Source organism: Hyperolius riggenbachi, chromosome 5, assembly GCF_040937935.1.
Source record: "Hyperolius riggenbachi isolate aHypRig1 chromosome 5, aHypRig1.pri, whole genome shotgun sequence".
NCBI lineage: Eukaryota > Metazoa > Chordata > Amphibia > Anura > Hyperoliidae > Hyperolius > Hyperolius riggenbachi.
Genome location: NC_090650.1, coordinates 308,540,939 through 308,556,225, shown reverse-complemented (window position 1 = coordinate 308,556,225; position 15,287 = coordinate 308,540,939). Strand labels below are relative to the sequence as shown.

Sequence of the window (15,287 nt, the reverse complement as noted above, 5' to 3'; positions counted from 1 at the left end):
CTTACACATGCTTCACCTTTCAGCTTGGAACCTGAATGGGGCATCCTGAAGTCCAAAGGGTTTTCAGATGAACTATCAGAAACTTTGATACAGAGTAGAAAAAAAGTGACTCGAGAAATATACCAGAAAGCCTGGAGAATATTTAACGATTGGTGTAGGGAAAGATCCTTTAACAATTCATCTCTCAAATCCGTATTGGAATTTCTTCAGTGTGGTTATAAGAAAGGTCTTAGTATCAGCACCCTGAAAGTACAGGTATCTGCTCTTAGTGTGTTTTTAGAAAAACGACTGGCAGAAGAAAATCTAATTGTACGTTTTTTTCAGGCTTTAAAGAGACTTAAGCCAGCGATTAAAACAAAAGTACCTGCTTGGGATTTAAACATTGTTTTACAGGGTTTGTGTGAGGCTCCGTTTGAGCCATTAGCGCAAATTTCGGAAAAATTTCTTACCTTAAAGACCATTTTCCTGCTGGCAATTACTTCAGCCAGGAGAATTGGTGAATTGCAATCACTATCCATTAGAGAGCCTTATTGCACCATTTCAGAGGATAGAATAACATTACGTCCTGATGCAGCCTTTCTACCCAAGGTAGTTTCCTCTTTTCACAGAAATCAGGAGATCTTCCTACCCTCCTTTTGCGAGAATCCTAGTAATGAAAAGGAAAGGAGACTCCATTCCCTTGACGTAAGGAGATGTCTTATACACTACATGGAAAGAACAAGTTCCTGGAGGAAAACTGACGCAATGTTCACCCTTTTTGCTGGAAAACAAAGAGGCAACAAAGCTTCCAAAGCAACGCTGGCACGATGGATAAAACAGGCTATCACATCAGCATATCAGGTTCAAGGAAAGCATTTAATCTCTCCAATCAGAGCTCATTCTACAAGAGCAATATCAACCTCCTGGGCAGAGAGGGCAGGGGCATCTATAGAACAGATATGCAGAGCTGCTACCTGGTCAAGTCAGAACACTTTTGTGAAACATTATCGCCTAAACATCTCGGCTGCAGCAGACTTATCATTTGGAAGGAAGGTGCTGCAGGCAGTGGTCCCTCCCTAGATCCTATATCTTGTACATCGTCTCACCAGGGGTGCTGTCCAATGACGTTCTGGGAAAGACAACTTTACTTACGGTAACGTCTTTTCCAGTAGTCAGAAGGACAGCACCCCTGCAACCCGCCCTTCTTTTGGGTGGAATAATAATTATGTAAGTGAGCATCTATGCGGTCCGTGTCATCTATTATATTAACTGAGTTACTGGTGGTAAGATAGTGGCTTATGTATGGCTGCCAATTTGTTATGCAAATCTTTTCTTTTGCAGTTCCTGTCCACGATTGGGAGGGAGACAAGTCTCACCAGGGGTGCTGTCCTTCTGACTACTGGAAAAGACGTTACCGTAAGTAAAGTTGTCTTTCCTATAGAACATAAATTTGCTTCAGTAGTGTTGACTTGGATCTATCTACCTGTATCATAATTAGGAAAATCGGGGTAGGAGGGACAGTCAGATTGTACAAACATTCTAGATAATTGATGCATGTGCAAAACCTTTAAGAGCATCCACGCACACTATTAGTGTCACCTGTCAGGTTTAAGCAGTGTACATTCGTCTATACCAGAGCAACACATATTGTTGCTATAGGGAGAGGGAGAAGGACAACTGCATGGCACAGGATGGAGTGGTTTCTGAGGGGTAGGGAGAGAAGGAGAAACAGTTCACTGGGGGGGGGGGGGGGGGGGGTGTTAGGGGACTGTTTTAAAACTACTTAGTGTGCCAGATCTTAAAACGAGTTCTAATTTCATGGCAGAGAGCTGCAAATGGCTGCTTCACCCAAGTTCCATCTTGCACTCATACATAGCTTTACAGTATTAATGCAAAACTACTGTACAGTACTTCATATCACCAGAATTTAAAATTGATGTTGTTAAACCACTATATGCACTCGCCTATGAGAGCATTTGTTCAACCAGTAGATTTCAAACATTTAACTCCAATGCTATATTGTCCATCATACCTATAAAGAAAAAGTGGGAGCCTCTTTTTTTTTTTTTTTTTTTGTATTTGTTTTGGAGGACTAGTGAATAGTATTTGGAGGACTAGTGAATAGTATTTTCAGTTCATTTGCAAATGACTTGTTTCAATAGACAAAACTCCTAAGAAAACTGGCAGTATATTGCACAAATGAAATATTTTTCCAAAGAAATGTCTTGGATCCAAAGCATTAAACAGTCCATTTCATCCTGCTTAGTAACAACCTGTGATTATCAGGCTCAACCAGCTGTCCATATTGCACATCAAAGATAAATTCCATAAAACAGCAGGGAAACTGATTGCCAGCACACACATCTTCAAGCACACAATTGCAAGCAAGCAGAATGGCATTCCATAGACCTCAACAGCACAGGAAAAACTGCAGCGTCGTTCTCTATTTTTGCTGCAACTTTACAGCCTCTCCACCATCTATTCAGCAGTTATGCACTGGGAGACATCTCAAGCTCACTCCAACCTGAATTATCGCAAATTCTTTCTGTTTTAAGAAAGCAAACTCCTGTTTTCCTTTTTGTTTCTAGGTCCACCTACTGTATATAGACAGTTATTTGTTCATACAGTACATGTGTGGAAAAATAAGTCTCCTGCCAGCAGTTTACATACCATCTCTTAGCAGCTTACTCACCCTGGTCACCTGGGCATCTTCAAGTCTGTTTGTCTGACATCTTATTTTTTTTATCAGCACTTTTGCCAGTCTTTTAAGTTTTTCCCGCTTTGCAGTCTTTTAAGTTTTTCCCGCAACCTCCTTTTGCAGGGCACACAGGTGAGGATGAGGCCATTGTTCCCCTTTGGAAAGGATGCTTTACTGGGGGGGGGGGGGGGGGGGGGAGGGAGGGCATTGCTGCATGCCTAAAGATCTACTTCGATTATGAAGTGAAACCCCACTAAGAGTTTTAATTACTGCAAGTCCCCTAATAATCCGAACATTTTGTATAGCGCTTTTCTCCTGTCGGACCCAAAGCGTTTAAGAGCTGCAGCCACTGGGACGCACTCAAGAAGCCACCCTGCAGTGTTAGGGAGTGTTGCCCTGAACTCCTTACTGAATAGGTACTGGCCCTTGACAGGATTCAAACCCTTGTTATAGGCGGTGACCTTAACCAGTACTCTATCTAGCCACTCTACCCCTAGCTGCAAGAGGCATTCTGTACCATTTTGGTGACAAAATATAGCTTTTCAGAACAGAATCTGTGCAGTTTGGGAGGAATTTTGCATCTCCCATGATTAAACATTCCAGGTTTTGGTGCTTCATATCATGTACTGGAGTGCTTGAGGGGGCCCAGAGTTCTTTAGCTACCAGGGCTGTGGAGTAAGAGCAATTTTGGGTACATGGAGTCTGAGTCAGTGGTTTCATAAACTGAGTCGTCGGATGATTTTTGTACCAACTCCACAGCCCAGGTAAGTATTAGACTATGGAGTTTGAGTTGAGGAGTCAGATTCATTTTGGGTACCTGGAGCTGGAGTCGGTGGTTTCATAAACTGAGGAGTTGGATGATTTTCATACCGACTACACAGCCCTTTTGGCTACACTACTGGTTCAAGGATCACAGGCAGATTTAACTAAAGTAATCTAGTTGACTAGAAAATCATCTGAGGTCATGATCACGTTTCTTCATGGACTCTGCTCTCCCCACCTTTGAACAGCTGGTTGAGTAGGCATTTACTTGAGTCTAGCAAGTGAGAATAGCAGATTCTCCCTAGTCTTCTGCAGATTCTAGATTGGTTTAACAACTTTATATAAACGGGCATGCCAGCTTTAACTTTAGGTATGTTTCACTTCTGAGGTGTGGGTGGTGGTATGCGTGGGCATGTAAAATATGTATCACTTTAAAGATATTCAGGCAACATCGTCATCTAACCACAAGCTTGTCATGTCTAGGTCAAGCTCATTCTTTGTACCAAAATGCAGACCTGTTGTCAGAAGAGGTTTTTGTTTCAAACCATGAATTATTTTTATGTAGGAGCTGTAGACAGCGGAGTTCTTATTGTTGACTAGTTCTCCCATACCCTATCCCATCTACATTCCATGGGGGCTTCAAAGTGATTCTTGCCGCCTCTGTAGCTTCTGCTTTTGTACAGTGTGGTTTTTTTTTTTTTTTTTTTTTTTTTTTTTTTTGTTCTTACGGTCATTTCTGTTCAATGTTGAGGCAGTTTCGTGTAGCTTCTGGTTTCTTATAATTGAATATGATAAAACCAACATTTCTTACTGAGACATTCCAACAGCTGGACAGTGTTTTTTCCCAAAATATGCATGTATGTTGCCTCATCAGATTCACATTCCTCTTGAGAGAAAATGCCACTGTTTCAGACTTGCTGTGCACTGTCATCCTCTGCCCCACCATTGTTTGATGAACCCGGAAGAACTAAAGTAAAGCTTCTTGGGTAAATGGACCACTTCACTGAACACGAGGCAATGCTGGTGCATAATTGTTGCAGAAGTCTTAAAGTGAAACTAGCGTAAATACAACCATACATTAAATCTCTGGTAACACAAGTATCATGTGTTGTCAGTAACTACATGTATTCATTGCATGAAATCTGCAATCTCTTGTGCAAACACTGAAACCCAAAGTTTGCTGCACTTGCCACGGACACCATCCATATTGTGGCCTGTGATATGCACAGTAGGGACAAATTTGTTAAAAATATTTTGGCTTACTCTGAAATTTTTTATTTTTTTTTGGACACTGTATTAGGATGGATACGGTTGTGCATTAAACAAACCTGGCAAAAGTCTGTCACTCAGCTGTTTTCAACATTCATTCAGGTCAGAGTAATCTGTTGTTAGTCTTACTGAGCTCCGGCAGCAAGATCAGGGATGTAAAGGGCTCAGCCAATATAAGCAGCTAGCCAGGAGTACAGCAGATTGCTGCTACAGCCCAGTTCACTAACATTTAGATGTGAGTTCATGTTAATGAATGGGCCGACTGCTGCATTCCTGTGTTTTTTTTTTTTTTGTTTTTTTTTTTTTTTAATTCATGTAAAAACAAAGCAAACTACTATAGTTAAGACATTTTACTATAACCAAGTACAAAAGCTATGGCTGGAAAAGAGCAGTCTCCTTGCTGACAAACAATGCTGGCAAGTGTCCTATCGTTACAGTTATGGTTAGGTAATTGCACTGTGTTCTTTGAGGTAAGATGAGTGGGTTTTTTTTGTTTTTTGTTTTTTTTATTAGATACCAGCCATTTTTGAAATGTACAATAGTTCATATTTAGGTAGTATGTAGTTGCATGTTATGATCAGTAGATGGCACTGTAGTGATTACTGTTATTAGTGTATAGCTGCTGATACTGGTACACTGTTGTGTGTTGCTGTGTATTATATATTCCATTATATCTTCCAACTGTACCAGCCTTGATTGCTGAATTGCTACTGCAGAATTCTCCCACATTACACTGTCCCTTGATGCTTCAATAAAAGCAACAATATGTGTGCACTCCATCTTTCTCTGTACTTTTTATTTTTTATTTCAACAAAATGTATTGCAAATGTTGAGCCTCCTCCTGTGTCCCAATACTGACCACATGCTAGGTCTAGGCCTGTTATGAAAGGACAAATGATATGCAGGTCAGAACTAGGCCAATCATGTGCACTCCTTGATGAATTTGATAGGCCCTATTCCAGGCTGTATTTTATTAGTAGTGATACATGTAGTATAGTTGATCTTGACCTGGACTTTCCAGCTGCATTAATCTGGAAGCTCCTGGTTTACAGCCAGCCTTTACTGTTTGAAAGTTTTTTGTTTTTTTTTCATGAGGGAGCTATGGGAACATTCTCCTGAAAATGCCACTAAAGGTGGCCACACACCATACAATAAAATGATCCAATTTTACGTTTATTCGATAAAAACGATCGGATGTCTCGAAAAAATCGAAAGCTTTTTTTTCATTCGACTGAAAAATCCGATCGGATTTCCCGTTTTTTCCGATTTATATCGATCCGGACTGCCGGATTTTTTTTCTTCAATTTCTTCTAAAGATTGTATGGTGTGTGTTGGATTGGAAGTTTATGTGCAACCTGTTAAAATCGAACAGAAGTATTCAATTTGTGGATAACTTTGAGTGTGATGTACAAACATTTTTTTTATGTTATTAAAGGTGAATGTTTGTATAGTAAATCAACTGTATTTTAAAAAATGATTAAAGATATGTATATATTTCTTTAATATGATATTGTTGTCAGTTATATGTAGTAATATGAAGGTGATTTGGTAAAGCAGTGTTGTATGTGTAATCCTGTAGGATGATGGGATTACTCGCATAACAGAAAATATGATGTTTGTGATTTCATACAGAGGTATGATTATTCTACCATCCTGTTGGTGGTGGTGAATAGAATAGCAAAATGCCTTAAAAGATACCACAGTTGAAGTATATGGCGCTAGGTACATAGCCTACAATTTTCTGGCAGAGTTAACTGACAGAGCTATTATTTCCAACATGTGAATTTGATGATTACCCTCCGGCACCCTCTTTTGGGTTACCGGAGTCAGGCATCAGTGTGCCTGCGCTGGCCCAGTTGCATAAAGCCTACAGCACGCGACCATGCCTGGGTACACTCTGCAAATGTTTGTGACATAATCAGTACATCATATGCATGTATAGAAACTTGTAGCCATGGTCATGCACTGTATGACATGCAGCCAGGCTAGTGCAACGATGCCCGTGTCGGTTATATAGTAATATATAAGGTGATCACTGTTTACATTACCTGTAATGCTGTTCCAGTGGCCATTTTACTTCCATAGTGTGGGTGAATAATATGTATGGTGGCGTGCTATTATGTTATAAATTATATTTTATATAAATTTATATTATAAAAAGAGAACCAATTTAAAGGGACAGTAACATGGATCATAAGATTGTTAGAAAAGATTTTTAATTAAACTTCATTTAGTCCATTTCGGGGCCACTAATGGACTACATCATGCTTTTAATTTAACATGTTTTCTATGAATTTTTTTATCCATGTTACTTGGCCTCTCTTTATCTAAGCTTGTGCACGCCCCTTATGGGTATGTTATGTTGATTATATGTGATATATCTATTAGCACTGACTGTATTCTGTAACACTCTAAAAAGGCCTGCCGGCCTAAACATAGTGTGTTTTATGCTCAGTATAGATAGCCAGGGATAGGTGCCTCAGAATAGGTAGCCAGGCGAAATGGGGATACAGCGGCATGCAGCAGCAGCCGCTAAGGGGACATCAATTACTCACTTCAATTCACACACTGCATCTATTTACTTCTTCCTGTTCTTGTGTTCCATTTCATAGTAACAGCGTCCCCTAGGGGGCACTATTATTGTGAGCTTGACAACAGGACAGGAACAAGTTTATAGTACGTGCGTCGCTGACTCCCAACAAATTAAGTACTTGATCAATCCTCAGCCGCTGCTAGTGTGTAAACCGCTGCTTCCCTCCCGTACACCTCTCTTTAATAGCACTTCACAGAAGGGGAAAATCAGTTGTCTTTTTACAAAAGGAAAAAAGGAGAAGCACAACGGTAGGACCTTTTTAAGTTTTGCCCAGTGGCAACATTCAAAATATAAATAGAGCAGAATAAGAGATTATGGCCTTTGAAGGAAAGATGAAAGTAACTTAAAAACTTAAAAACAAAAAAATCTACTTACCCGGAGCTTTCTTCCAGCCCCTGGCAGCCGTCCTGTGCCCTTGTGGCACCACCGCATCCATACAATGGCCCAGGGTCCCCTCCGGTGCAGAAACCAACCATGCCAGGTTAACATCTACTGCACCTGCACAATAGCCACTCAGGGTCGCAGTGACGTTATCTGGACTTTACTGCGCTGGCACAGAACTATGGCGCATGTACAGTACACTCCAGACTATGTCAGCACAACCCCAAGTAACTCTCATGCAGGGGCAGTACATTCCACAATGGAGGCGACACTGGGCCACTGGAGGGATGCAGAGCTGCAACGTGGGCACAACACAGCTGCCAGGGGCTGGAGAAGGCCCTGGGTAAGTAGATTTTTTTTTTTTTAATTTACTTTCATCGTGTGTGTGTGTCCGCCTTTGGGGTCCAGCAAGCTAATGTGCTATTGACTCCTATCACCACCTCAAGTAAGGGCCATATCCGTTCTGTATGTGAGGGTTAGGGAGGAATTGTGAATAATTGGCTCACAAACTTTTGCGACTGAAACTACCATCAACGCATTAATAAAAATGCACTACATAATATAGAGAGACTGAGGTTTTACAGGCTATGCTTGATATGAGCATTTTGAGTGCATGCTATACTGCATACATGTTTAAATGTGAAAGGTCAATCACATTTTGCAAAACATTCTGGACCATATTATGTTCAGGGTGATAAGTAGCTTGCACATGCAAACTACTTATCCCCTGGTCACCATTCAAAGATTACCAGCCACTTTTATTGATTTTGCTTGAACTCTGCCAAATCCTACAGACGTGTACTCACGCCATACTGCAGCTAACAACGGGTCAGTCAGACCCTCCCGCTGGGCAGGCGTTCTGCCAACAGTAGTGCGTGTGTACAGTCTGTCTGCAGACTGATAAGACCGTTCAGTGGATCTGTCAGATCAGTCTGCCGACATCGTGTACACACATCCTACTGTCGGTAAAACGCCTGCCCAGCGGGAGGGACTGAAGGACCTGTTGCTAGCTGCAGTATGGCGTATGCACATGCTTTTAGGGAACATTACTCAGGCAAAGTCTAATGCCTCCCTATTCCTCAACCCCCTTCTTCCACCTTAATCCCCCCCACCTGTACGGCCACACTCCATGATGCCAGTGCACAGGCACAGCCCCACTCCCAACCCACGCATGTCCGCATTTCCACACGTGAATATGCCTGCCCCCCTGCACTGGTCCTCCTGTCGTCCAAAATCTGGCCATGTGCCTGATTACACACTAACCAGAATGCATGACACGGACAGAAGAGGATGTGGGGACACAAGTTTTATTATATCTGACTAGTTGCCCTAAGCACGTTTACAGATAGGCTGTAGGACTCAGTCCTGCCATTATTCAGTGCGCATGCACACTAGTGATGGGTCATTCGTGAACGAGCCAGCTCTAAGAGCCGGCTCTTTGCTGCGAGCGACAAGAGACGGTTCTTAGTTTTTAAAGAGCCGATGCCTCAGCTGGCCCACACAGCACTGATTTGCTCTGTAATAAAGGGTTCTGAGGCATGCTGGGAGATGTAGTCCTCCTCTTGCAGCTTGTAGGAGTGTATGGGGCGGAGCAGAGCAGTAGCAGGAGGGATTGCCCCAGTCAGAGAAGCAGTCTGGAGTTGTCATGGAGACGGGGGCGGGGCTTTTACTCCGATTCTGAGTGGTGTCTAGTGATAGTTAATGAAGAGCAGATTCAGAGCCGTAAGAGCCGGCTCTTTAATGGGAGCCGATTCAGAAGAGCCGATTCTCTGAGAAGAGCCGGAATTGCCATCACTAATGCACGCGCATCTGTCCGACTTCCATGCGTGTGCCCGACCGACGCACATGTGCGTGCGCACCCACCCCCTAGCCGCCTCCTATGAATTCGGTGCTCTGTCCCAATGGCTGTGTCACTGCAGGACAAGCGCTGTGGCGCAATAGCACTGACACACGAACAGGACGCAGGGACACTTGTATTTTATTCAGTAGTATACACACACATGAAACATGATATGCTTCAGTTTATAAAGTACAAACATATAATTCAAACACTTACCTTCAAGTATTCTCCTTTAAGAGCATCAATTATGGCTTTACAGGTTTCTGGCACAATAACTCCCAGTGCTTGTGGTGAAATGCAACTGCTAAATTTTGAAGAGAAACTCCGACCAGGAATTGAACTTTATCCCAATAAGTAGCTGATACCCCCTTTTACATGACAAATCTATTGCATTTCACAAACAGACCATCAGGGGGCGATGTATGACTGATTTTGTGATGAAACCCCTCCCACAAGAAGCTCGAGGACCGCGGTACTCTAGGCAAACTGCCACAATGTAACAATGTTCACAGACAGGAAATGGCTGTTCACAGCTGTCTGTTAAAGCCAGAACAGCTAGAAACAGCTACATAACCTGCCCACAGTAAAAATGTCACCATGTAATACATGTCAGAATGTAAATCGGGGAGAGGAAAGATTTTACAATGAGCAAACACTGACTAAATCATTTATACATAATTATTGTAAAAATGAAGCACTTTTTTTATTACATTATTTTCACTGGAGTTCCTCTTTAAGTCTTCGTATGACCTGCCAGTTGCAAGATAACGTAGTGTCACAATGAGTCTTTCCTCAACAGGTATTGCTTGCCTCATTACAGTATCTTGTTTTTTGAGGTAAGGAGACACTGCTTCCAATAGGAACAAGAAATTTTCATCTGACATTCTGGGGTAATTTTTGAAGTCAGCTGAGTTTTCACTACGAAGTTCTTGTAGCAAAGGCATGTGTGAAAACGTATCTCTGTTTTGTAACCAATTCTTACTCCAAAGCCGTTTTGGTTTCTCACAGCTTTTCAAATATAAAAAAAAGCAAAAGCTATTCTCACACGACGCAATGTCCTTCTGTTCGGCATCTTTCCTGTACCACAGACAAGGTAATAAAAAAAAACCCGCGCATTTCATAAACACGTCATTTACGATCGTATCGAAAGAAACATTTCTACCTTCGATTTCTTCAACAACCCAATTTTTATGAATTATCCGATCTTATTTTCCAAGATTTCCTACAAATCAAACATACGTGTGTGGTGCATTGGATGAAATGATCTGAATTTTCATACAACCCAAAAAAACGATCGGAATTCTCGAATCGAAAAAAAAAAAAAAAAATTGTATGGTGTGTGGCCACCCTAAGCCTGGCTGTAATGCAGATCCATGGCCACAGTACTTCTTGTCACTCACATACGAACAGATAAGCATTAGGCTCTGTACAAGTGTTAACCTCCCTGGCGTTATAATTATTTCCGGCTTTTAGACCCTAAAAATCATACTGCTAGATAGATCTGCGGCAGCCCTGTACATTACAAACCTCCCATGGGTCCAGCTTGGGGTTAACACTCTGAGCTGTGGATTTCCAGCCCGAACCTGACTCGGGATTACCGCTAAAGAGGTTAAAGGATATTTATTATATTTAGTTAGGGGTACTATATGACTTCTCTCTCTTTTTTTTTTTTATTCCTCACATTCACTCCCTAACCAGCTCCTGTCATCGCAAACTCAAAAACGTATCTTGCATCCGACCTTTTCTCATTCGGGACACAACTAAAATGTTAGTACATGCTCTTATGATATAACTTGTAGACCCAAGCACATTTAAAAACAGGCTCTAGGTCTTTCACTCTCCGCCCGCACACATGCCCGCCTCCCTTGCCCCGTTGTCCTGTCCCAACGGCTGTCCGGGTCCGTGCCGCAGTAGCAAAAAGCACGGACCCAAGGACACAGGGACAGGTGTACACAGGGACACCGGCGATTGCAATATAATGAGGGCTACTCTAATCTGCTCTTTTCATTCATCTTTTATCTCGCTCTTTCTCTGCTGCTTCTCTCTGTCAAGCTTTTCATTGGCTTCCAATTAGCGAGAGGACCCAATTTCATACATTTAACCCTAAGCTACAAAGCTCTCCACAATCCCTCCCTCCAATCCATTTCCTCACTTGTGTTCGATACTAACTCAACCACAATCTCAGATCTGCACACAACTTTCTTTTGTCCTCTTCTCTTCTATAATCACCTGCTTGTATGCATGTATACAAGACTTCTCAAATGCTTCACTTCTCTGGAATGTACTTCCGCAACACATCCGTCACTCATCAACCTTTGAAATCTTTAAACGTTCCCTCAAAACTCACTTTCTCTGACAAGCATGAGATCGAACTTGGGTCATTCCCCCTTTGACAATGGATAACCTAAAACATCCTCCATTCTTTTCGATTGTGAGTTTGCAACGGCAGGGCACTCTCTCCCTTTTGTGTATTGGAAATTATTATTCATTTTGTATCTTGCAATTTGTTATACATTTTAGTCATCATGTCACATTTGTCACTAATTACGAATTCTGTATTTTGTACCAGTGATCATACTTAGTGTATACCATTGTCTATATTTTGTTCCCCATGTTTGCTTTTATTACTTTGTACAACGCCAATTAATATGTTGGCGCTTTTTAAATCAATAATTGTAGGTTTTTAAATAACTGTAGGTGAGATTGTGTAAGCAGTTTTCAAGAGCTATGAAAAGGTAACATTGGATTTAAAACGCCTTCTGTCACTTTGTGGCAGAGCTTATTTTTATGCTGAAGTCTGTCAGAGAGGCGCTCATGCTTGCTACACAGCCATAGCAGTTAAGGCACCTGTTGTTTTTTTTTCAATGACCTGAGGAAGCGGGCAAGCACCCATGACACGCGTTGTCAATTTTATGTGCTTTAATAAAAGACCTTTTTCAATAAACTGATCTAAATTCTTTGAGATGTAAGATTACCTCACTTTATAAGGTGAACAGTTTATTCGCCTATCTTTTATGCATTGGCAGCTTCCACCCCTGTTTTAAGTGTCTTGTCATACCTCCTTTAACCACCCTAGCGTTCTATTTATTGCGGCTGCGGGTGGTTTTTTTTTTTTTTTTTTTATGGTTTAACTTAGTGTAGCTAGCACTAGGCTAGCTACATTTTTTCCCCCCCCAAGTCCCCCGGCACTGTTCCCCCTCCTCCAATCGCCACCGCGATATTTACCTGGCCGCGATCCCACGATGGCCGAAACTTCCGCCATAGCTTTAGGCGTTGCTATGGCAACGATCGGGCATGACGTCTGCCGTCATCGACATCATGCGCAGTTCCGCTCATCGCCATAGCGACCCCTAGTGGCTATGGAGAGGCTGCGCCAGCGCAGGGTTATGTATAAAACGGCGGCGATCGGGGGAGCAGAGCGGGCCGGCGGTGATCGGAGGGGTGATGTAGCTAGCCAAGTGCAAGCTACACCACCTCTGAAAATTTGGTAAAAAAAAGACCCTCCAGGGCCTGAGAAATCTACCGCGGCGGTAATGGACTAGCTCAGCTCGTCCATATCACCAGGGTGGTTAAAAGGTGATAGTTTTTTAGTAGTCCTAAGGAACTTCCGGAGTGCGACCACCCAGTTCTTGTCACAGACCTGGAAAACCGAGCGTGGGCGGTTAATTTCCTGTCTGCTCTGATGGTGGTTGCGAGGATTTGCAACCCACCTTTGTGTGTATATACATCCTTAGCAATTTGGTTTTCTGAATCTTACACGATTCTGCACCATTGGGCTTCTGGTCTCCTTTTGTCTTTTTAGATGAACCTAGGGTTGTTACAATCACAGGAAGCATTGACATAAGCTATCTTCTGATTGGAAGGGTACTCACCGGGGTGTTTTTATAACCAAGAGTGATTGGTCTACCATATTGCAAGTGTGTACATGTTGTTAGAAACAATTAGAGCACAGTTCTCCAACCCTGTCCTCAAGGCCCACCAACAGTACATGTTTTGCAGAAAGCCCCAAACATGCACAGGTGAGGTAATTAATGTCTCAGTAGAGCTGATTAAAGGAGTTGTCAGGAAAAAAAAATGTTTCACTTACCTGGGGCTTCTACCAGCCCCATGCAGCCATCCTGTGCCCTCGTAGTCACTCACTGCTGCTCCAGTCCCCCGCTGCCAGCTAATGAATTTTCGCGTTGCATTGCTAACGCGATAAAAATGTACGCATTAATGTTCCTGCACTAGCGGGAATGCCTAAAAATGTACGCAATGCGGCCCGCCGACCCAGAGGATCGGCAAAAATGAAACTAGCTGGCAGCGGGGGACTGGAGCAGCAGCAGTGAGTGACTACGAGGGCACAGGATGGCTGCATGGGGCTAGTAGAAGCCCCAGGTAAGTGAAACTCCATTGTTTTTTCTCCTGATGATTCCTTTAACTACCTCTGTGGACTTCAAAAACATGCACTGTTGGTGGGCCTTGAGGACAGGGTTGGGGAACACGGATTTAGATATGCTTGGAATTAAGCTTTAAAGAGGAACTGTAACATAAAAAGATCCCCTGGGGGGTACTCACCTCGGGTGGGGGAAGCCTCCGGATCCTAATGAGGCTTCCCACGCCGTCCTCCATCCGTCAGGGGTCTCGCTGCAGCCCTCTGTGGAGTCCGGGCAGCGGTGACGTCAATATTTACCTTCCTGGCTCCTGCGCAGGCGCTCTGACGGCTGTCGGCTCCGAACTACACGGAAATACCCGATCGCCGTCGGGTCCGCTCTACTGCGCAGGCGCAAGTTTCCTGCGCCTGCGCAGTAGAGCGGACCCGAATGAGATCGGGTATTTCCGTGTAGTTCGGAATGGAAAGCCGCCACAGCGCCCCCGCTGGAGCCAGCAAAGGTAAATATTGAAATGACAGTCGGCACAGTCGCCGGCTGTTCGGAGGGCTGCGGAGAGATCCCCGTGGGACAGAGGACGGCGTGGGAAGCCTCATTAGGATCCGAAGGCTTCCCCCACCCGAGGTGAGTACCCCCCAGGGGATCTTTTGAATGTTACAGAGTCTCTTTAAGGTGGCCATTGATATGACAGTAATATGACATATTTTTATTTGGATAGATTTGGACCAGGATCACAGCGTTTCAACTGTAGAAGTTCTGGAATGTGATTTCCCTTATTCTTTTACCTCCCTGTTAAATAATTATGCACATAGTAATTTCATGAACACTTAATTTGTGCATAGTAAATCTTTAAACTGATAGCATGCATATAATTAGCAGGATGCAGAAATAAAAACAAAAAACAAAACTAGGGTTTAAACCACCTGAGCAAAAGTTCAGTCATTAATGCTACGGGCCCAAGCTTGTACCTTGGATTGAGAGTAACTTGGTTTAAGAGCGCACTTTGCTACACTGACCAGCACCAGTTTGTGCAGTACTGCAGTGCATTCCTTGCACACCACCTAAAAATGTTGTCTGACAGTAAGTTACCTGCTAAAAGAAAGAATAGAGCAATCTGTGACTACTGGGAGTGATGCAGGCCATGCTGTTTGTGTTGGAAGTGACAGAGATCCGCACTGTCTTTCTTGGTCTCCCACAGTGGCGGGGAAGGAGTAGCAAAATAATAGGGACCAAGTGAGAAATGAAGTCTGGGCCCCCTTCACTCTTAGCTGACTCTCAAGCCTGGTACACACTTTCAATTATGATTGGCCAATCACTGACCAATTTTACCACCCCCATGTAGTATGAGGGTTTATCTATACAAACTGCTCATAGTATTCAATATCTGTTGATCCT

General features: G+C 43.0%; 1 protein-coding gene across 2 annotated transcripts in view; it reads left to right on the top strand.

The window, feature by feature from the left end:
- The window catches only part of LOC137518825 (NADH dehydrogenase [ubiquinone] flavoprotein 2, mitochondrial-like), a 74,009-nt gene that overhangs the window by 18,600 nt on the left and 40,122 nt on the right, over positions 1-15,287 (top strand). The gene's annotated exons all lie outside the window — the stretch shown is intronic.